We start from the raw sequence: 10,335 nt of genomic DNA on the forward strand, positions 1-10,335 counted from the left end.
GGTTCAGTCTGGGAGGCTGGAAGGATAGTCTAGTGGGACTAGAAGATTCAGTCTGAGAGGCTGAAAGGATAGTCTAGTGGGACTAGGAGATTCAGTCTGAGAGGCTGGAAGGATAGTCTAGTGGGACTAGGAGATTCAGTCTGGGAGGACTGGAAGGGCAGACTAGCGGGACTAGGAGGTTCAGTCTGGGAGGCTGGAAGGATAGTCTAGTGGGACTAGAAGATTCAGTCTGAGAGGCTGAAAGGATAGTCTAGTGGGACTAGGAGATTCAGTCTGAGAGGCTGGAAGGATAGTCTAGTGGGACTAGAAGATTCAGTCTGAGAGGCTGAAAGGATAGTCTAGTGGGACTAGGAGATTCAGTCTGAGAGGCTGGAAGGATAGTCTGGTGGGACTAGGAGATTCGGTCTGAGAGGCTGAAAGGATAGTCTAGTGGGACTAGGAGATTCAGTCTGAGAGGCTGGGAGGATAGTCTAGTGGGACTAGGAGATTCAGTCTGAGAGGCTGGAAGGATAGTCTAGTGGGACTAGGAGATTCAGTCTGAGAGGCTGGGAGGATAGTCTAGTGGGACTAGGAGATTCAGTCTGAGAGGCTGGAAGGATAGTCTAGTGGGACTAGGGGATTCAGTCTGAGAGGCTGGGAGGATAGACTAGTGGGACTAGGGGAATTACTTGATGGCTTATTGATGACTAACATGCGTATATGATCGATTATTTGTGCATGGACATCACGTAGGAATCGCGAATATTAACTCGGGTACACACTATTATCCACATTGTCTATGATATTTTAACTCCCCGAGCAGGCAGCCTACGCATAACAAAACGATAGCGCACGGGAATACATGGAACTCAATTTTTACGTCCACGGATGTCGGGGTACATCACCTTCTACATGGCACACGACGCTAGTGCACAGGTATACGTGGAACTTAAGCTTACATCAACAGAGGTTGAAGTACGTCACATACGACTATCAAGGCGAGGCCTTTGAAAAGACGCGATGGCGCAACTCAACGACGACGCTAGATTCCTGTCAGCAGGAGAACTAACGGCCAGGAAACGACAACTTGTCACGCGATCCTGCAACGACACGAATCACTCCAAGGAAAAGACGTATGTCTCCACATCCCCCCTATTTCGGTTAACGACGGTAATGTCACCTAACAATTGGTCGTCACACGAAACCCCAGGTAAAGTCCTCAAATTTCTATTATTGAAATTTCGAATTTCACGCTCACTGAGTAGATTTTCGCATCTCTACTCCTCTTAATGGTCATTGTATCACGATCATTTCTTTACAAGTTACATACATGGTTTTTCATTGTGACCATGCCGAAAGTTTTCTTGTTGATACAAATGCTTATTGTCGGATTGCGCTAAAACCAAGTTCAATTGCTTGAACTTGTCCATTACACCCATTTTATTCCAAATACAATATGATGTATTGAAAACATCATATTCAAATTCGTATTAACAAGCGTTTCATTTGTTCCGAGTCGAGGTAAACTTGTTTGGTATTCGACTCCATTAAATTGTCTGTTGATTTCGACACCATGTGATGGTGATTTTCATTAGTTTGAAGCTTGCGCTGAACTCGTTTACGCATCTCATACACGGATCTAAAAAATTTATTGATTGTTTTCCAACTCACTTCGATTTATTATATCAAAGCGGTCTTAATACAATAGTGTGTTAAGACAATGGTACACAAATTCATTTTTACATTCCGGTGTACCTACTAACAGTTCTTTCATTATCAATCGAAAATTTTGCGATATCCATTGCTTCTTCACATTCGATCGAAAACATTATTTCTTTGATGTTCAAATTTCAATTGAAAATTCTATGATGTCATTTGAAACAAACTTTCGGATTCACCTTATCACGCTTTCATTTGACTTCAAACACGGTGGATTTGTTTGATCACCGCTATTATTGAATTATTTGAATCACTACGACACCTTGTGGTGTTAGTACAAACTTGTAGCTTGGGCTAATCATGATTGAGCGTTTCGTGCAAAACACAGGTGATACTTGTTCGATCACCCCTATTATTGAATCGTTTCATTCATTGCGACACCTTGTGGCGTCGGTATGACTTGCAGCTTGCGCTGATCACGATCGAACGTTTCATGCAAATTATTACATTTGAGATTGTTGATTTTAAGTTCATCCAGTGGATGTTATCGCTTCTAGAACTCGTTTACATGTTATAAACGTTCATATGGAATTCGACTGGTCGAAGTTCCTGTTCATTGTTGGATCCTGTTAACTTAGTCACATTAGTGACTGTATCTGTACATCTTGTTTCCCGTGACATCAACTTTTGAAAAGATAACCTAGTCTAAATTTCGAGGACGAAATTTCTGTAACAGGGGGAGAATGTGACAACCGGTAATTTACGCCATTAATTACGTGATTAACAAATGATTAACGCAATAATAAATCGTGTTTACAGCGCAAATAAACTTAAATTAGGCCTTTGGAGCGCCTAGGAACATCCATACGACTTTACAGTGCGCGAACGGTGGATTACAGAGGAATCTGCTAAATATTACGCGACAACGAACTGAAACCGTACGAAACACTGACGACACCGACAATTATGGAGGTTACACGAATATTTTTATGCTTATGAAGTATGGGTCGCGATATCAGGTCTCGTAGGAATTACGGGTCACATGCACATAAGATGGGCTTGCGGGCCCTGGGCCCAAGCCCAAAACCCACACGCCTAAACCTGCACAATAAATTAAACCCTATAAAATCTCTAAAAATCTTTAGAGATCTACACATATCTCTTCAATAGATCTTCTTTCAATGGATACAAGACCTGACCTGAATGTAAATTATATACATGAGAAACAATAAAAAAACCCCTCACTCTATAAATACCCATGAAACTCTCTTTGTCTGCATACTAACAAACATCACAAAGATGCCTGGTTCCTTTTTACTCCCCCCTCCCTCTCAATACAACTCAAAACAAACACAGAGAAATCAATACCTAAACCACACACACCTCTCGGTCTCTCTCTCCCTCACCGATGTCTGACCGCCGGTAAATCGGTGGAGCCGGCGACTCCCCTCTCTCCGGCGACTCTCACCTGCAACACCCACATCCAAACGTCACTCATGCCCCTACCCTCTCAACTCTCTCTCTGCTCGATGTCGAACCGGTGATACACCGGCCGACGGCGGTTGTTCCAGCCGACGACAGGCGGAGCCGCGGCGGCGGTAACAGATGGAGGTGGTGGTTATCTTGTCCTTGATTCTGATTTGGTTCGAGCTCCGGTTCGGGTTACGCGTGTTTCGACTCAGCAGGTTCTCAAGTCTCGGTCCGATGGCTTGTGTCTCGGACCGGCGGTCGGAGTCTCGAACCGGTGGTTCGTGTCTCAGCCCGGCGGTAGGTGTCTCGACCCGGTGGTTTGTGATTTTATCCGACAAGTTCTCCGGTAAGCTCTCCCTGTTTCTTTCATTCGGTTTCATTTATGGAGATTTGATGAAGATGACGATGCTTGATGATGATGAACAATGGATTTGGTTATGTTAGCTCGTTTATGTTAGGATCGGTTCAAATCGGGTGAAGGCTCAGGTCACGTCCCGTGGTTCAAGTCCAGACAACAGTGGTTAATCAACAAGCTTCGTTCGGGTCAACAATAGTCAACAGTTTGGTTCGCTTCGGTCAGATTCAGTTTCGGTTGACTCGGTCAAGCGGGTCAACTCAGCGAGTCGACTCGGTCAAACCGAGTCAACTCAGTCAAACCCGGTCAACAACAGTAAACGTCGGTCAACTCAGTCCATGTTCGACGACTCGGCGAGAGTTGTGGTAATGGTTTAAAGTCGTGATTTCGTTACGTTATCTTTATAATTTTGTTTACGCGTGACAAACGAGCTCTTGAACCGAATGATAAAATCGTATATATAGTTTGCGGTTTCATATATTATCTTGTCTTATAACTTGAGTTATTATAAATATTTGTTTGAAAACTTGTTGAATCTTGATAAAAAAACGACAACTTGTGTTGTCGGGGGCGTCCAAAAACAGAGGAAACTCTGCCCGTTTTTCGAGAAAACCCGTAAAACAAAACGAGTTTTTTTTTTTTTTTAAACGTGCTTTTCTTGTAAAACGACAACTATTGTATTAAAGCGACTTTTACGAGATACAAATATAAAGTTTCCTTCGACAACGACTTACAACTTACGAGAACAACGATATGGAAATTATTTCGATAACAAGAATGAACATAGTTATTATTATATTTATTTCAAACGAACTCGAATCCTTTTATAAATAAATAGAGTCATATATTTATTTTCCAATACAAGTCGACGAATCTTTTACAAAATAAATATAGTTCACATATTTATTTCGAGTATCAAATGACATGATTTCATTGTGTAAAAAAAAATAATAAATATAAAGTTTTTATATTTATTCCAAATATCAAACAAGAAAGATTCGCTTTTATAAAAATAAATATAGTATATATTTATTTTAAACATGCAACGACTCGAGGAAGTTTTCATAAAATAAATATAACTTATATATATTTATTTCGAACGCCTAAACGGCATATACATTCGACATATAGTAAACGAAACTTAGCAAGTTTAACTTCTTCGTTTCTTTTAAAGCTATCAACACACCGTCGAATCATTCGGTTAACGATTCGGTAGAGCTCGGTAACACGTAGTTACCGTTTTTGCTTAGAAACTTATTAGATATTCCATGTTAGGAATATTGTAGAATGCACGCTAGCAAGCCACGTCTTGGAAACGACATCATCGAAGTCGTAATTAGCTAGCTTTGCACAGGAATGTTCAGGCGAGTTCATAACCCCCACTTTTTTTTACTACTGTTTTACATTCTTTTTGTAAATGTTTTCGGGGTGGAAAGACATGCACAATTTTCAGAAACATACAAAGTTTTGAACAAACGCAAAACTCGTATTTCTAAATCATATCACGAATGGATTTCGAGGAACTCAAATGATTTACGAAAGGTTTATACTAAACATACCGGTTTTTACAAAACAAATGCTTATTTTCGAAATATGAATGATTTTTCATAACTAAGGAGTCAGTCCGGGTGGCTGGGAAGGTTCAGTCAGGGTGGCTGGGAAAGTTCAGTCAGGGTGGCTGGGAAAGCTCAGTCAGGGTGGCTGGGGAGGCTCAGCCAGGGTGGCTGAGGTGGGATATATGTTACAGTAATTACGAAAAATTTTTACATGGTATGGTTAACGTAAGGAGGTGTTATACGATCATGTGAGTGGATAGGAACAACATGGGGCCATTAGTCCTCATGGAGGGACCGAGGGACAGGAGCGGTAGATCTATCTGGGTGTAGCGAGCCCAGCCCCCGGCCAAACTAGAAACGGACCGTGGGGTGACTTTGTCCACATACTTTGCCGTGGCGAAATCTGCTAGGTTTGAGTCTCCCTATTTGCACTTCACATATGTCAGTGGCCTTGCAAACCATTGGTGATCACAAGTCCTCTTACACTGCTACATACCAGGGATTTTATACTTACGGAAACTTCTTGTTCATACAAATTAACTACCATGTTTTATACAAATACAAAGAATTATGGGGGTATGGAGTCAAAGTCAGGGTGGGCATTGACGGTTATGCGAACATTACAAAGACAAGGCTTTACAAATACATGGTTTTATGAACATAACGTGTTACAAACACAACGTTTCCATATAACTTGGCAAGAAAATGATTTTTAAATTCATTTTCTCATTACTATTTCAAAAACCGGTTACCAAAGATTTATTTCAAACCTTTCACAACTCAAAAGATTTATTTCAGATCTTTTACAAACAAACTATGAACTCGCTCAACTTTATGTTGACTTTTTCGCATGTTCTTTCTCAGGTTGCATTTCTAAGACAAAGCACGGTTGGAATAGGAGGACCATGAAGAGTCGAGTACTTAGTGGGCGTTCAGTTTCTAGAAAGACTTAGCTTATTTGCTTCCGCTGTGCAATGAAGATACCAGTCCAGTCACGCCAATGCTCTGATAATTTCGGGGTGTGACAATATCACTCATTGGTTTACTTTCATCCAAATAACTATACTTTACTGTTATTCAATTTATCTATCACTAGGCAATTCCTATGACTGGGTCATATCACTGTTGATCATTCTTTCAACTAGTGACTCTGACCATATCACTTGTTTATAACACTGTTGATCATTCTTTCAACTAAGGTCTTTGGTCATATCGTTGTTGATCATTCTCTCAACTAGCGATTCTATTCATGGCACTGTTGATCATTCTTTCAACTAGTGCTTCTGGTCATTATCACTGTTGATCATTCTTTCAACTAGTGATTCTAATTATAACACTGTTGATCATTCTTTCAACTAGTGTCTTTGGACATATCACTGCTGATCATTCTTTCAGCTAGTGACTTTGGACATAATGATATCTTATTACTTGGTCAAATATATTATTTCTAGCACCAAATCATGCAATTCAGAATAATGACATTTTATGTCAATTATTATAACTTATCAAAACATGTTAATTCACTAATTGTAATAATATGATATAATAACTTGACTACAAATAGAATGCAGTATACTTGACTTTGTTATGGTATCCGCCATTTAGATTTATATATAATAATTATGGTTATGCTAACTTTCCGGGTAATAGCAATGAGAATCAAATAATGTATAATACCTCCCATATCAGTAAAATATAATAACTTAATCACTGTAAGTATAACCGGTAACCATTTAGGATTTTAGAAAGCATTTTGTAATATAATTGTTTCACAAAAAGGTGATAAAACTTTGATAAAAGAGTATAGACTCACAAACGGTGAGAAAAGAGAAATGAACTCACATTGCAGATTTCTACGGGCAAAGTTTAGTCTACAGATATCCTTGATATACTGCTGATTCAATTTGGGCAGAGTCTAGTCTACTGATTAGCCTAATTCACACAAACGGGTTTGTAACTAATATAGCAATTACGACAATTCACGAGATTAAACCTTCACAACAATTAATCAGTGCAATACTCGATAATTCAATCGGATTCACAACGAATAACAGAGCATAGTCCGAATTCGAACAGCACTCTAATATTCAAGTCGAAATCACGACGAATAATCAAAGTACAAGCTCAATTGAGCAGCACCTGGACTATCGTTGGATAGTTACAATCGATCGGACGTTGAATCGTAATAGCGATCGAGTTATACCCTGATTGCGGCAGCGATTTGTGTTTTTGGAGTAATCTGGTGATATCTCAACGTACAGAACGAATTTTCTCGTCGATTTTGTGCCAGAATTCAAGTCCCAACCTCTACTATTTATACCTGAAATTTGACCCTGTCGCGTAGCGCGAGGGGTACCCCCCATGGGCGTCGCGCTACGCGAGGGGTAACCTAGTTTCTATAGGTAGCTTCGTGTCTAAGTAGCTTAGCTGAGTTGATGAAATTGTAAAATTCAAAACGGCCAACAAGTTATTTAGATAATCGTAACTAGGGTTTTGCCCCCCCCCCCCCTGAGTTTTAGGGGCCCTGATCCTGATTCTGATTGTTCTGGAAATTTTAGGGTTAGTGCAGAATTACTTGGGTTTCTCAATTAGGGTTTTCTTAATAGCTAATTACCATCCTAATTATGGTTTTTAGTGACAGTTGTTACAATTACCTCCGCAACGACAAGTCAAGTTCAGTATAGACTTGGTTCCAGGCGCCGCAGGCACCTTATCGACTTGCGCCTTCAGAGATGCAAGAGTTGTCAGTGCAGCTTCAGGAGTTGCTAGATAAGGGATTTATTAGACCAAGCTTCTCGCCTTGGGGAGCTCCAGTACTGTTCATCAAGAAGAAGGACGGTAGTTTTCGTAGGTGCATTGACTACAGAGATCTGAACAAGTTAACCATCAAGAATCGGTATCCTTTGCCGAGGATTGATGATCTATTCGATCAACTTCAGGGATCAAGTTACTATTCCAAGATCGATCTTCGTTCAAGCTATTGCCAGCTGCGGATTCAGGAAGAAAGTATATTGAAGAACAGTGAGTCAACAATTTGTTTTAAACATACACTAATAATGTGTTTTCTGCATGGTACACAAAATAGTTATACACAGAATACAAAACTTGGAGAACCCGGGAGACATGTACTTAGGACCTTCGGGAATTTAGGTCAAAACTCATTAAAGGTTATCACTTAGGAACCGCGTCTATTAACTCAGGCAAACACCCTTATTCTGTCATGTATGCTATTCTGGTTAACCTAACAGGTGAAGTACTCAAATTTCTTTTATTGAAATTCCCACTTTTGCTTCTGTCACGGCCCCCGACCCGGTTTGACCCGTTTCAGGAGCCGCGGGACAGGAATCCCGTGGTATTTTAATTTAGGAGACAGCGGAAATCTTTTTAAAACAGGATCTTTCAATAATTTAAACTGCCCGTTTCATAACTTAGGGATAAATTCCCGAAATTTACAATAATGTGATTTCTCAGGGAAATCTTTATTTTCAAAACATGTTCATTTATTTATTTACATTGAGCCACTTTTCTAAGCTGGGAGTGCTCCACGGCACTTTTCTTTGCTCATACCAGATCACCTGAAACATGTTTGAAAAAGGTTTTGTCAGCGGGGAAATACTGAGTGAATCATTCAGTTTACTGAAAACGACACATTTGTTATAATCTACAGTATTAAGGGGAATTACAATGTTTCTGATATCAAACCAACTACCCACAGTATTTGTCACTCGACCATCCATTGGCTAGCCCATTTGTCCAATGGTGTCTGTGACTGTGGTCAGATCACCCCTTGGCCACCCGTTTATCCAAGTGTGACGGGAAACAAGTAATGTATACAAAACCCCACATACCGGCTGTAACTTGGTGATTACATAGACTTAATCCCTGTAATTATAACTTTGGAAATAACTTGGAGTTTTGTAAAACAGTTGATAAAAAAAGAATGACTCACAAACTATGAGAAAAGAGTTTATAAAAGAGGAATGACTCACATTGCAGATTTACGAGCAGAGTATAAGCTTTACTGATTAGCCTTTTAACCTAATTTAAATAACAATGCACACACAAACGGGATTAGTAACTAATTCAGCAGTTACGTCAATTCACGAGATTAAACCCTCACAACTATTATCAAGTGCGATACTTAACAATTCAATGGATTCACAACGAATGACAGAGCATAGTCCGAATTCGAACAGCACTCAAACATTCAAGTTGAAATCACAATGAATAACAAAGTATAAGCTTAATTTGAGCAGCACTCGGACAATCGTTGGATAGTTATAATCGATCGGACGTTGAATCGTAATAGCGATCGAGTTATTACCCTGATTGCGGCAGCACCTCGTGATCGTGTGTGTGTTTATTGTGATATAATGGCCTGAACTCGACGTACACAGAGACAATTTACGTCGTTTCAACTCCCCTGTGCAAGTCCCAATGTCGGCTATTTATAGCCAAAATTTGGCCTTGCTTACGGACCGTAAGCCTGATCCCTTACGGTCCGTAAGGGATACCTATTTGTCCTAGACTTGCCATGCACGGGAGTAGCTTGCATGAATCAACAATTTTGGCCAATCAGAGCTAAACATCGTTTTGTTTAGATAACTATTCAACTAGGGTTTACCCCCCTCGAGTTTTAGGGGCCCTGATCCTGATTCTGATTGTTCTGAAAATTTTAGGGCTAGTGCAGAATTACTTGGGTGTCTCAATTAGGGTTCTCTTATTGACTAATTATTGTCCTAACTATGGATTTTAGTGGCAGTTGTTACATCCTCCCCACCTTAAGAAAAATCTCGTCCTCGAGATTTACTGAAATAGATGAGGGTACTTTCGCTTCATTTCTGATTCCAGTTCCCAAGTGTATTCTGGTCCTCTCCTGGATTCCCATTTGACTTTTACTAGCACTAGTCGTTTGTGTTTGAGAAACTTAATCTTCCGATCTTCTATTTGTAGGGGTTTCTCTACGAATTTCAGCTTTTCATTTACCTCTATATCTTGAAGAGGTACTACCAGGGATTCGTCTGATAAACATTTCTTGAGATTGGATACATGAAACACATCATGTACTCCCGCTAATTCTTCTGGTAGTTATAAACGATAAGCTACTGGTCCTATTCGTTGGATTACTGGGAATGGTCCAACATATCTGGGACTCAATTTTCCTTTCTTACTGAATCGTACTACTCCTTTCCAAGGAGATACTTTTAATAGTACTTTGTCTCCGACTTGGAATTCTAACGGCTTGCGGCGATTGTCTGCATAGCTCTTCTGACGATCTCTAGCAGTCTTCAGTCTTTCCTTGATTTGCGATATCTT

General features: G+C 40.0%; 1 long non-coding RNA gene across 1 annotated transcript; it reads left to right on the plus strand.

Moving 5' to 3' along the window:
* Positions 1 to 3,343: 3,343 nt before the first annotated feature.
* On the plus strand, positions 3,344 to 3,989 carry LOC110916088. Its single transcript, XR_002579493.2, has 2 exons — positions 3,344 to 3,454; positions 3,553 to 3,989. It is a non-coding gene; the product is annotated as an uncharacterized LOC110916088 (long non-coding RNA).
* Positions 3,990 to 10,335: the final 6,346 nt, after the last annotated feature.

The sequence above is a fragment of the Helianthus annuus genome, chromosome 16, assembly GCF_002127325.2.
Source record: "Helianthus annuus cultivar XRQ/B chromosome 16, HanXRQr2.0-SUNRISE, whole genome shotgun sequence".
NCBI lineage: Eukaryota > Viridiplantae > Streptophyta > Magnoliopsida > Asterales > Asteraceae > Helianthus > Helianthus annuus.